General features: G+C 32.0%; 1 protein-coding gene across 3 annotated transcripts in view; it reads right to left on the bottom strand.

Annotated features, from left to right (window-relative positions):
• The window catches only part of LOC103570454 (uncharacterized), a 117,043-nt gene extending 114,301 nt beyond the window's left edge, over positions 1 to 2,742 (bottom strand). For all 3 annotated transcript variants that reach the window (XM_053741321.1, XM_053741322.1, XM_053741320.1), the window contains exon 1: positions 2,445 to 2,742. The gene's annotated coding sequence lies outside the window, so the exon portion shown is untranslated. The remainder of the gene's footprint in view (positions 1 to 2,444) is intronic.
• Between the last annotated feature and the right edge of the window lie 8,724 nt (positions 2,743 to 11,466).

An 11,466-nucleotide genomic window follows, 5' to 3' on the forward strand; every position in this document is an offset into this window, starting at 1 on the left:
CCATGGCAACGGTTACCATGGCAACGTTGGGGGGAGGGGGTAGCATACGTGATAGTTATCGAAAAATCCATTTTGGCTAGGAATTGCGCAGAATCCCTTCTTATCTCTCATTTACAGTGAAAAAGGAGTACCCATGCCAAATTTTAAATGAATCGGTCAAATAGTTTTGGAGATCTGGTGATGAGTCAGTGTTATTTCGCTTATGTGTATATAGATTAAGAGCTATAATTTTCACAGCCGTCTTTTTATGTCTAAATGAAACTTTAAAACCTATTCGAGCAAAGAAAAAAAAATTTGTTATTTTTTGAATCACCCGAATATATATATTAGGTGTACAAAAAAGTTCTACCAGTTTTTCAAAGATGGAGTTATCTAACAGCTATTTATAGGTTAGCTATGAATACGTATATGTACATGCACAGCTGTTTGTACTCTTTAAATTCATCAAACTTTTAATATATTAATCTTCGATATATATTTTTTTTTATTAAGTTAAAAATGGAAGTAAGTAATGAGCATATCCGCCATTGTCTTTTATATGAATTTCATCAAGGAATAAGTGCTGCTGAAGCTCAAAGAATAATCTGTGCAACTTATAGTGACAGTGTTATTGATGACAGTACTTGTCGAAGATGGTTTCGGAAATTCACAAACGGAGATTTTAATTTAAATGATAAACCACGCTCTGAAAGACCTTCAACAATCAGTGACGAGAAATTGGAAGAATTACTGAATCAAGATTCTGCACAAACACAACAAGTACTTGCGAAAAAGCTAAACGTTACTCAACAAGCTATTTCTGAAAGATTACATGCTTTAGGTAAGATTCAAAAAGAAGGAAAATGGGTACCTCATGAATTAACTCCAGAACAACGAGAGAGACGAGTTGACACCTGCCTGTCGTTGCTTTCACGACATAAAAAAAAAGTTTTTTGTGGAAACTTGTAACAGGGGACGAAAAGTGGGTTTACTATGAGAATCCTAAACGTCGAAAACATTTATAACGTAAACCGTCATTAATTTCCGCGACGGAGACGCGGATCAACCGGTAAACCGTATGCGGTCACCCACGTGTTAAAATAATAATAATAATAATAATAATAATAATAATAATAATAATAATAATAATAATAATAATAATAATAAATATTGCTAATAAATGATTTTGAATGTTTCCTTCAAATTGAAATAAATGATAAGTTATAAATAATAATAAAATTATAAATAATAAACTCTTGGAGTGCCTGAACCAGCTCCTCAGGCTGGGTTAGTGCACGCAGGCGCCAGACCGTTTATTCTAAAACGGACAAAATTCAATTCAGGGGGAAATCTGCGAGGGAAAATCCGAGCAAGTGATTCATGACAACGCGGACAAACGATTGAGAAAAATAAAATAAGAAAAGAAAAATAGTAAATATATAATAAATAATGATATTACAAATAATAAATAAATCAGAAAAATGAAATTAAGTAGTAGGAAAAGATCCAGGGAAAATAAATATTAAATTTTCCCCGACAGCTGTTGGTTTTCGTATTTTAATTTTTAACAATAATCAATATAATTAATAATATTGTACAATAAATAGTTTTTGTTAATTTAACCACAATAATGACACTCGGTGGTTATAAAAAATAATACAAATATATAAACTCAATAACGTAAAATAAATAGAATTTAATTCAAAGTAATCAATAATTTTAATTATCAATATTAAGTATATCAAAATTCCATGTGAATCTCCCCAAGAATAAATAATATTAATATAATATTTCCTTTTTATATATATATATATATCTCCCACCACTCGTGAGAGAGAGAAAGATACGGTGTTTTAATTCTCACTCACACCCAAAAAGGAATAAATTCCTCAATATGAAACAAATTTATTAATTTAAAAAAAAAAAAAAATAAAAATATCAAGAATAATTTTATGACCGCTGGGGTAACGGATAATCAAAATAATATAATATAATGCTATGCAATTAGGTTAAATAATAATAAACGTAAATAATAATTGATAATATTATACAGATATTCTAAATAAAATAGAAAAATAATAATTATATTAACTCGGGAATTTTTCATCCGAGTGCTGACATCAGTGCTTGAGGAATTTTTAAGTACTGCGTGATTTGTATAGCTATATATACTACTAATATATATATATATATATATATATATATATATATATAAGTGTGTACCGGCAACGTTTTACGACGTTGCGTACGCTTTATCAATATATATATATTTACTTAATTACCAAATATTTTCGCCAACATACGAAATAATATTCAATGATAATTAATAACAATTCTCTCACGTATCATTCAATAAATAAATAATAAATACAAATAAATAATTTTCTCCGCGGCGACCAACAACTACCGGGGAAGGCTAACACGTGAAAGGATATTATCCAGCAAAATGAATACAAAGTACTTACTCAAAAACAGCAAATCAGCAAAATAATAATAAATATTGTAAATAAAATAATATTATTAATTATTTGAGTCAATTCACCCGGTAAACTTTACTTATTTTAACCAAAAGAAAACTATTGCAACAACAAAAAAATCAAAACCTAATGTCACAGAAATCACGTCCGTACACAATGCTTATCTGTATCTTTCTGACCTAATTGTCTAAACCTCCACCTGTTGGTCGTCGCACACATGGCACTACTGTCGCCCTTAATTTCTATTATAATTACATTTGTCAGCCCTGGGCCTTACTTAAATTAAAAATATAAAATATAAAACATAAATCCTCGGACAACTGAATGATACATAATTAATTAATCGAATATATGAACTATTCATCTATATCTTTCGCCTCGGGCAATAAATTAAATAATAATAGCCCGAATAATGAACATTACTTGACGTCATCAGTTGGATGACAAGTTTCAATGAAACAATATGATAACAATTGTTGGGGCATAATATAGCGCTGGATTATGCATCCCAACTAATTCAAAATTATTAACAAATACTTAAAATAAACAAAAGTCACGCGTTTGTGTTTCAAATCATAAATTATAGAAAAAAATAAAATTAAATCACACACGTGCTCTCTCATACCCTTTGCGCATGCGCAAGCACCGTGTACGGACTGCCGTCTCATCGGCGAAATGGCGGAATGCCCGCGCAACGATTCAAATTCAAATTTATAATTAAAGTAATTAACTTAAAACTAAATAAAATCAAATAATTTGAATCGTTACGTGACACATTAGGTAGACCCAGGACAACCAACGGAATCAACACCAAAACGTAATGTTTTTGGGAAAAAAACATTGCTTTGTATTTGGTGGGATGAGTGGGGCGTGCTTTATTATGAGTTACTCAAACCAGGAGAAACCGTTACTGGAGAACGCTACAGTTGTCAATTAAAAAAATTAGCAGATGAAATCAACAGTAAAAGACGATTTGCGGGACAAAAACCTCGACCAGTGATACTGCAGCATGATAACGCCAGGCCTCATAGAAGTTCAATCGTCCACCACACTATAAATGATTTACAGTGGGAAGTTTTACCGCACCTGGCGTATTCACCAGACCTTGCACCGTGTGATTTTCACCTATTCCGTTTATTGCAAAATTACTTGGCTGACAAACACTTGCAAAATGAAAACGGAATGCAAAAAACAATAGATGATTTCATTTCGACGAAAGATCAAGCCTTTTATCGCCGTGGGATCCATCAGTTGCCTGAGCGTTGGCAAAGGGTAGTAGATGCTGATGGTGGTTATTTTGATTAAAATTTGTATTTTATTTAAAATTTTTAAATATATTTTTTTTTGACAAAAAACGGGTAGAACTTTTTTGTACACCTAATAAATATATACTATAAATGTATATATGAAGCATTCCAAGCCAAATCGGACGGTTTTAAGAATTTTACTTTTTAATTTCCGTTATTTCTTGATATTTTTTAGTACTCATCAAAAAGCTCATCCTCCTAAATTTTGATTTTTTTTTATCTTTGGTTCGAACGATATGAAATTTTCAAAAAAACCGATTTTTTCATGGTTTTTTTGCTCATAACTTTTTAAAAATATTTTATATGGGGCATTACACGTCAAATCGACCACTTTTGAACTTGACCCCCTTAGATTTGGCTGAAAATTGTTTTCTTTTTTTCTATATTATCAATCACGTTTCTCATAATTTTTTCAATTTTTTTTACCGAATCAAAAAAAAGTTATAAATTAAAAAAAAAAAACGGCTTTTTTATTTTAAATATCTATCACTTTTTCAAATTCCGACTTATTGGGAAATTTTTTTTTTTTTCAAAACTTTTGTTTTTAAAGGTACTTTTTGTAAAAAAACTACAAATAAATTATAGCAACCTATCTTCATTGTCTTTTGTAGATTTTTGAAAAAATTCAAAAACTTTTCGATGTTTACCATTTTTGATTTTTGATGTTTTTTTTTTTTTTTTTATATAAAACGTTGGGATTCTCTGCAAATTCTTAAATTTTTTCAGAGTGATATTTTTTCGATTTATATTTTTCTTTTTTCCAATTGAAAAAAAAAAAATGTTGTAATTAACTTTATTTATCATAAGACCATGCTTAAAACTTTTGAGTGCTTAAAGAGCTTTTTAATTTGAAAAAATAAAATAAAAATAATAAATTTAAATGGTAAACATTGATATAATTTGAATTTTGTTGAAAAGTCAAGTCAAAAAATAGGAGGACCTTCTGAATAATTTTTTTGTATTTTTTTCTAAAAACTACATTAAAGAACGAAAAAATTAAAAAAAAGTTTTTGTTTGGTCCATTTTTGGACAGATGCGGCAATTCAAAAAAAATTCCTTTTATACTCATTGTTTTATGATTTAAAGAATATCTTTTTAATTCCCAGCATTTGTCTGAAAATCATTTACAATCGAAGAATTGCTAATTATGCGATTTTTCGTGAAAACGATCAATTTAAAAATTTAAAGCATTAAGAAAAAAAAGTCGCAGTATTTTGAAATTTTTAAGGTTTTTTTCAGGATACTTTAAAGTTGAAAAAAAAAACTGACGGTATTCTTCGTTCATCCATTATATCCACAGTTATACTAGAATTTCCGAGTATCCCTAGATATGCAAATTTTTACCTGATTTTAAATCAACATTGTCACTACAAAAAATTTTTTTTCAATAAAAACCAATATTAGTGTCTTAGAGAATGTTTTGAAGATTTTAAAACCCTGCTTGAATTCATTGTACAATCAATATGGTCCAAGCAATTGATTGTCAAAGTCAAAATGTCCTTTTTCGCTTTGATCAATGATAACGTAGCGCCAAATCGTCGTAGAGACTTTTAAGGTCGGCAAATTAAAGGATATTTAATTACCAAAATGACCATTCAAGTAAGTTTATCAACACAAATTCATTGAAGCCTATAGACTTTTTTCAAGATGAGAAAGAATTTAGATAATTTTTTTTGCGGTGGTTTTCTTAGGATTACTTCGGAACTGTGCATGATAAAAAATTTTGAAGTCCAAATCTAAAGAGTAAAAACTTGAAGTTCCCATTAGTTTTTGTATACGTTTGCTGTACGACAATTTTTCTTCAAGATACAGCATGTCGAAAATCGCTTAAAAATTCACAAATTTTTTTTTATCCCTTAATTTCTGCGAGTACTGCAGCTTAAGACACACTCTACATGTACCTATCTATCACATGCTTGATCAAAATTTTAATGCCAGTGATTTGATCAAAACCCCTAGTCACTTGCGTCTTTTTCTACGTATGGGTCTGGCGCAAGATCATATAGCACAAAATCGTCATTAAAACTTGTGTATGACTTGCTTAAGATATTGCACACAAAAATATCGAAATATTTTAGACATGGTGCAGTTAAAACGTTTCTGGCGCATTTTTTGCACCAGTGACTTACGGCATGTACTTATGCATGAATTACGCAAGGCCCGAAATTGACCTTGAGCCTTGAGTAGATCTTGAGCAAGACATGCGCAACTATTGTAACTGGGTAAATTCATATTTACCGTGTTCAATTAAATTCAAAATAAAATCTATTATGCGTACTGTCGGTCATGTGACATTACCACCCAGGGTACTCCGGGTAGGTAGCGACTAGTCGTCCGGAAATGGAAATTTCACTTGCTCGACCGTCGACCCCACTTAAAGTTAAGTAGGAGAGAAAAGGACAACCAAAGTCAAGAGTGCGCGAGCAATTATAAACGGGGACCGGAACGAGAATCGGGCATTAACCATCGTGACGTCCGAATAGTGGAGACGTGAGGAGAGAGTAACAAAGTGACGCGACATCAGACAACAAGACAGACGCCGTTAATTTCAATATACCAGGTAAATTATTAATTGATAGCTTGAGTTTACTGTGGAACCAAGCGATGATATTCTTAATTTTTATTAACAAATACCAGGCAGGTAGCCGGTATTTTCTTGTAAACATTACCGATTACGTCTGATCATAACAGGTTAAAGGAGAGAGTTGAAGGAGAGAGAGAGACGGAACCAGAACAAAACCTTAACTTTTACAAGGACAATTAATCAGACGACACCCGGACAAAGACACGACGAGGAAAAGATCTGGAGAGTTTTGACTGTAGAGGTATTTATAAAATTTATTCCAGGCGGTAAGCCGGAAAATTTTATTAAATACTTAGCATACGTTTAAAATCATCGCGTCTTAACCAAATTCTCGCGAATTAAATAATCAATTGCGTAAATAAAAATTAATAATTTAAACTCGGACGTAATTATTGAATTTAAGTAATTAATTAACTCCAGGCTGGTAGCCGGAGCGATTATATAGTCGAATATTTCCAGGCAGGTAGCCGGAATCATTCTAGAAGTTTCCAAGTAGGTCGAGTAACTCACGTACCGGAACTGTCGAATCTAGTCATAATCGCTAGTCGAAAATTAATTAATTATAAGTAAGAAAATTTATAAAATAAATAAATGTAAATAAATTGAATAAGAAATTATCTGTGGAAAGATTATAAAAGGGTCCGTTGTCGCCGACAAAATAATTAAATAAGAAAAAAATTAAATTAATTAATGAACGATAAATAATTTATTAAACCCAGGAAATAGTTGAAAAAAAAGCATAAATAAAATAAGAATAATTATCGTGAGGATAAAAGTACCTGAAAGAACGCGTGTAGGAAATGAAACAATTGTGATGGTGGGACTTCGAGTCTAAGGGAAATTAAGAAACGTGTCACTAAATTAGTGAGTAAAAGTCATGATATTGTTGAAGTAAAATTAAGTGATAAGAAACTAATGGAAAAGAAATAAACAGAATAAAGGGAAATTAAAAGTAAATAATAAATTAATTAATAATGATATAATTTCTAAATTAATTAATTTATTTAAAAATTCATGGAAAATTCATATTATTGTAATTTCAGTGTGTGTAAAATAAGTCCAGGGGACAGAGTGAGTGTGTGAGTGAAATAAATAAGAATTTTAATGGAAAATATTAGTAGTTAAGTGTCGCGAAGTTTAAGCGATTTTTAATCATTTTGTGTCTGAGAGTGTGTGGAAATGCCAAAGGTAGTTGGCCAAATTTAGTGGAGAATCTAGTAAATAAGTATCGCGAAGGTTAACTGATTTTTAATCATTGTGTGTGTGAGTGTGTGGAACCGCCAAAGATAGTTGGCTGATTTTATTAAAGATATTATTGCGGGTAATAAATAAATTAGTAGATTAAGGATATTATTGCGGGTAAATAAATAAAAGGTTATAAGGTTTAATGTTATAAGGTTCATATAAGATTATAAGGTTTATAGAAGGTATGAAATAAGGTTATAAAAGGTCATAAGTGAATAAGTTATAAAGGTCAAAAAAGGTTAGAAAGGTTATTGGAAAATGAAAAGGTTTAAAGTGTTGATCGGAGAAATAAATCATTTATAAGTTATCCTTCCTCATCCTTCTCTTACAATAATAAAATTTACACCGACCCTGACGATTTAAAATCCGGTTCTAGGAGGTCGTTATCACTTCCAGTGGCGCCCTTAAAAAGGTAATTTAAGGACGACCAGAGTAACAGCATAGCCCTGTTATACTATTTTCATCAATAGTCTTCCTCTAAAAATGAGTTATAATTTTAGAGGGTTCTACTGTCCTTACATTCCGTGACAATGTGAAACATTTTGGGGCGATAGATTTTAGTAAATCTAAAAATTCAAATCGTCCAAAAATGGTTTTTTTGAGATAACTTTCAAATTACTGTACTAATCATTTCCAAAATCTAATGAGTTTTTAGCTTAAAAAATACAGTCCATAGCTGTAAGTGACATCAAAATTAGTTGATTTCTTCAAGAGAAATCGTGATTGGAAAGTTTCAAATTTTTTTTTTTTAGTCATTTTTAAAATTCATTCCAGTAGATAAACAGCGATGTTTCCCCTCTAACAACAGGGATCTGCAATACCATCGTGAATAAGTGAGGGCTGGGGTAATCTTCCATACCGACAGTCGAGGTAGGGGGCGCAAGTAGCGCTTTCTGTTGATCTTCTATACCGGCACCCGAGAGAGGGCGCTAGTATCTTTTTTTAGTCGATTTGGTGGGGAGTGGACCTGAGGGAAGGGGGATGTGGGATTGGGAAGGGGGGTATGAGATTGATACTGCAGGTTTGGGGCTTGGAATATGGGGTGGGGTATGGGATTTATATGGTTAATTAATAAGGATGTAGAGGACGTTGGAGTGGGGGTATTTTTCAAATTTAGGTGGGAAAATGATGTATGCTATTATCATATTGTTTAAATGTTTCAAGATTAAACTTTAAGATACGTGGAAAGATGAGGGGGGGGGGGTATTTTTATAACAAATGACGTGTTTTTCACTTATTAACGTATGTTTTACCTTATCTTATCTTTGGCAACTTTCACTTTTTTGTTTATAACAAATGAATCATTTGTTTTCTCTAAAATTTACACTTTTATCTAATATTTATCTATTTTTCTCCCATTTTTCCACCAAAATCGTAGTGGGATTTGTATTATAAAACCTCTATTCATCCAACAGGTTTGTACAGTATACGTCTTAGTGTGTGCGTAAAGTTAGTGGTTAAATGTGTTTAACTGAATCGTTTTCTATCTGTGCTTATGGCTAAGCTCAGTGATGTGATTTTTGAGTTATTTGTTCGACATCCATACATTTTGGATTGGATTCGAGCTCGAACTACATGCCCAGATGCAATTCATAAAATTGATTGCTTAATAGAATTAGTAAATCTCATAAGAAAATTGGAACAGTTGGAAAATCGCATGAACAATAAATAAATAAACAATGGAGCTGAAAATCGACTTTGTTGGGTTTGAAATGCCGGATTGCACATTTGTTGTGAAGAAGCTGTGTATTATTGATATAAACAATACCAAATATACCAATGGATTGTATCATAGTCAGTATTGGCTATTTCAACCACCCATGGAATATACAAATGCTACGGTTATTCGTGAAAGTAAAGACGAAAACGGTGATCGACACGGAATTATGTGGGATACAGGCAATACACCATATGACTCATTTAATCTAATAATGATCGAATTAATAAAAAAAGTGCGCTACTTTAATGTCCAAGGAGCACAGGTGAGGGAGAGACTTGAAAGAATAATCGATTTTGCTGTTCCAATCATCGATCTACAATTGATGCTGTTATGTCCGCCGCTTAATTTTAAATTAATTATCCGGGATTTCTCCCTTTGGTAGCGATAGAAAAATTTAGAAGAGCGATTTGGAGGTTGCGGACAACATTAAAGAATACGAGGAAGAGGTATCTTTCTATAATTTATTATTTATGGTGGATCTTTTACTTCGAAGTAAGAACCCAAACGTCTCTGAAGAGACTGGTGATCTTGTGTTGAACCAGTTATCTTATGAAAGAATAGAATGTAAATCTTTCACCTACCTTTCGATGTTTCTTTCTTTCTAGTCACGGCAGGTCAGATCCCTCCAGAACGTTGCAGCTCACTCAGCTTCCTCCTGTAGGATTTGGTTGGATGGGCGCGGCTGGGGTTGCAGGATCTAAACTTATGTGCTACTCTCGAATGAAACTCGGAAGGCTGAACTTATGGTTTTTCGCTTTTTATTTCTGACTTAGCTACAATTCACTTGTACACTGAATCCTATACACAAATTTTCAACAATTGATATTTTAAGAATATTAATTATTCTCGGAAATTTTTGAGATCTTTGTTTTATATTTAATGCGTCCTTTTTACACACCCGAGAGGTGATTTTATGCGCAAAATAACTCAGACCGAGATGGAATCGCAAATACACGTGATTTGCGTCACTATTTCAATCGGACCGGAAGTTTCTATTAATCTGTGAGGATTTTTAATAGATAAAGAGGTCGATTATTGCTTTTTCAACGCCTAAGCAGAATCCTGCAATAATTGACTGCAAAAAGATGTCAATTTTAGAATGCCTTATTGATTATTCAACGCCGAAGCGGATTCCTGCAATAAGGTTTAAATAGAAATTATTAAAGATCCTCTTATTGACTTTTCAACGCCTGGGGCGGAATCCTGCAATAAGAGTGCACGAAAGTTCGACGTTCGAATATTCGCGGACCGTAAGTTAGAAGAACCGACTAGCCAAGAGCTATGGGTGCTCAGGCTTTTTATAAACATTGATTTGGTGATTGATGGGGAATTTTTAATTATTGTCATTGGTGGAAGGTGACGACAGTTTATTAATTGTTCGTTAAACTTAATGCAGTTATCCTCCCACTATTCTTTGTCGCATAAAAAGGTGGACAAAGCTGACGCTGCGTTTTCGCGCGCTTTTGAAAAGAAGAGCTCTGTAATAATTATTTTAAATAATTATTAGAATAAAAAATAATTAATTGGACATAACAGTGCGACATTTTTCATTCGATTGCTTAGAAGAACTCAACAAACCGCGATGTTTGCATCGTATCAAACACACAAAAACAGGTCACTTCGCATGTGCATTTGGTACAACACAACAACTCAAGCACTGGTTTTTAAAGTATTGGGGTGTTGGGAAATCCTATGAAAAGTCTGTTCAACTATTTTACCAACTAAATGATTTGAGGAAAATGGATGTCACCGACATAGCATGTCTTAATGATTTGTTCATTTTACGTTTTGCAAAATCACAAATTAAATTTGTATGGGATACACTTCCAGGGCATTTAAAATATAATGAAAAATTAATGGACTATTCATTTTGCATAAAACATAACTCACTATCAGCTTCGAGCCATGATATTCCCGGAATATGGCTTTATCCATTAAAAACATATTGTACTACATGCAAAAACATAAAAGATAATTATTGAAAATCAATTAATATGTAAACTCTACATGTATGTAGATTTTAAAACTACTTATACTAATTAAAAATAATGTAGATTAAGATGGTATGATATAAATAAAAACACAATAACTATATTTAAAGTGAGTTTTCTTTCTTTAATCTTCCTCCTCCTTCTCCTCAATACAATACATGTT

Source organism: Microplitis demolitor, chromosome 8 (assembly GCF_026212275.2).
Source record: "Microplitis demolitor isolate Queensland-Clemson2020A chromosome 8, iyMicDemo2.1a, whole genome shotgun sequence".
In the NCBI taxonomy this organism is placed as follows: domain Eukaryota; kingdom Metazoa; phylum Arthropoda; class Insecta; order Hymenoptera; family Braconidae; genus Microplitis; species Microplitis demolitor.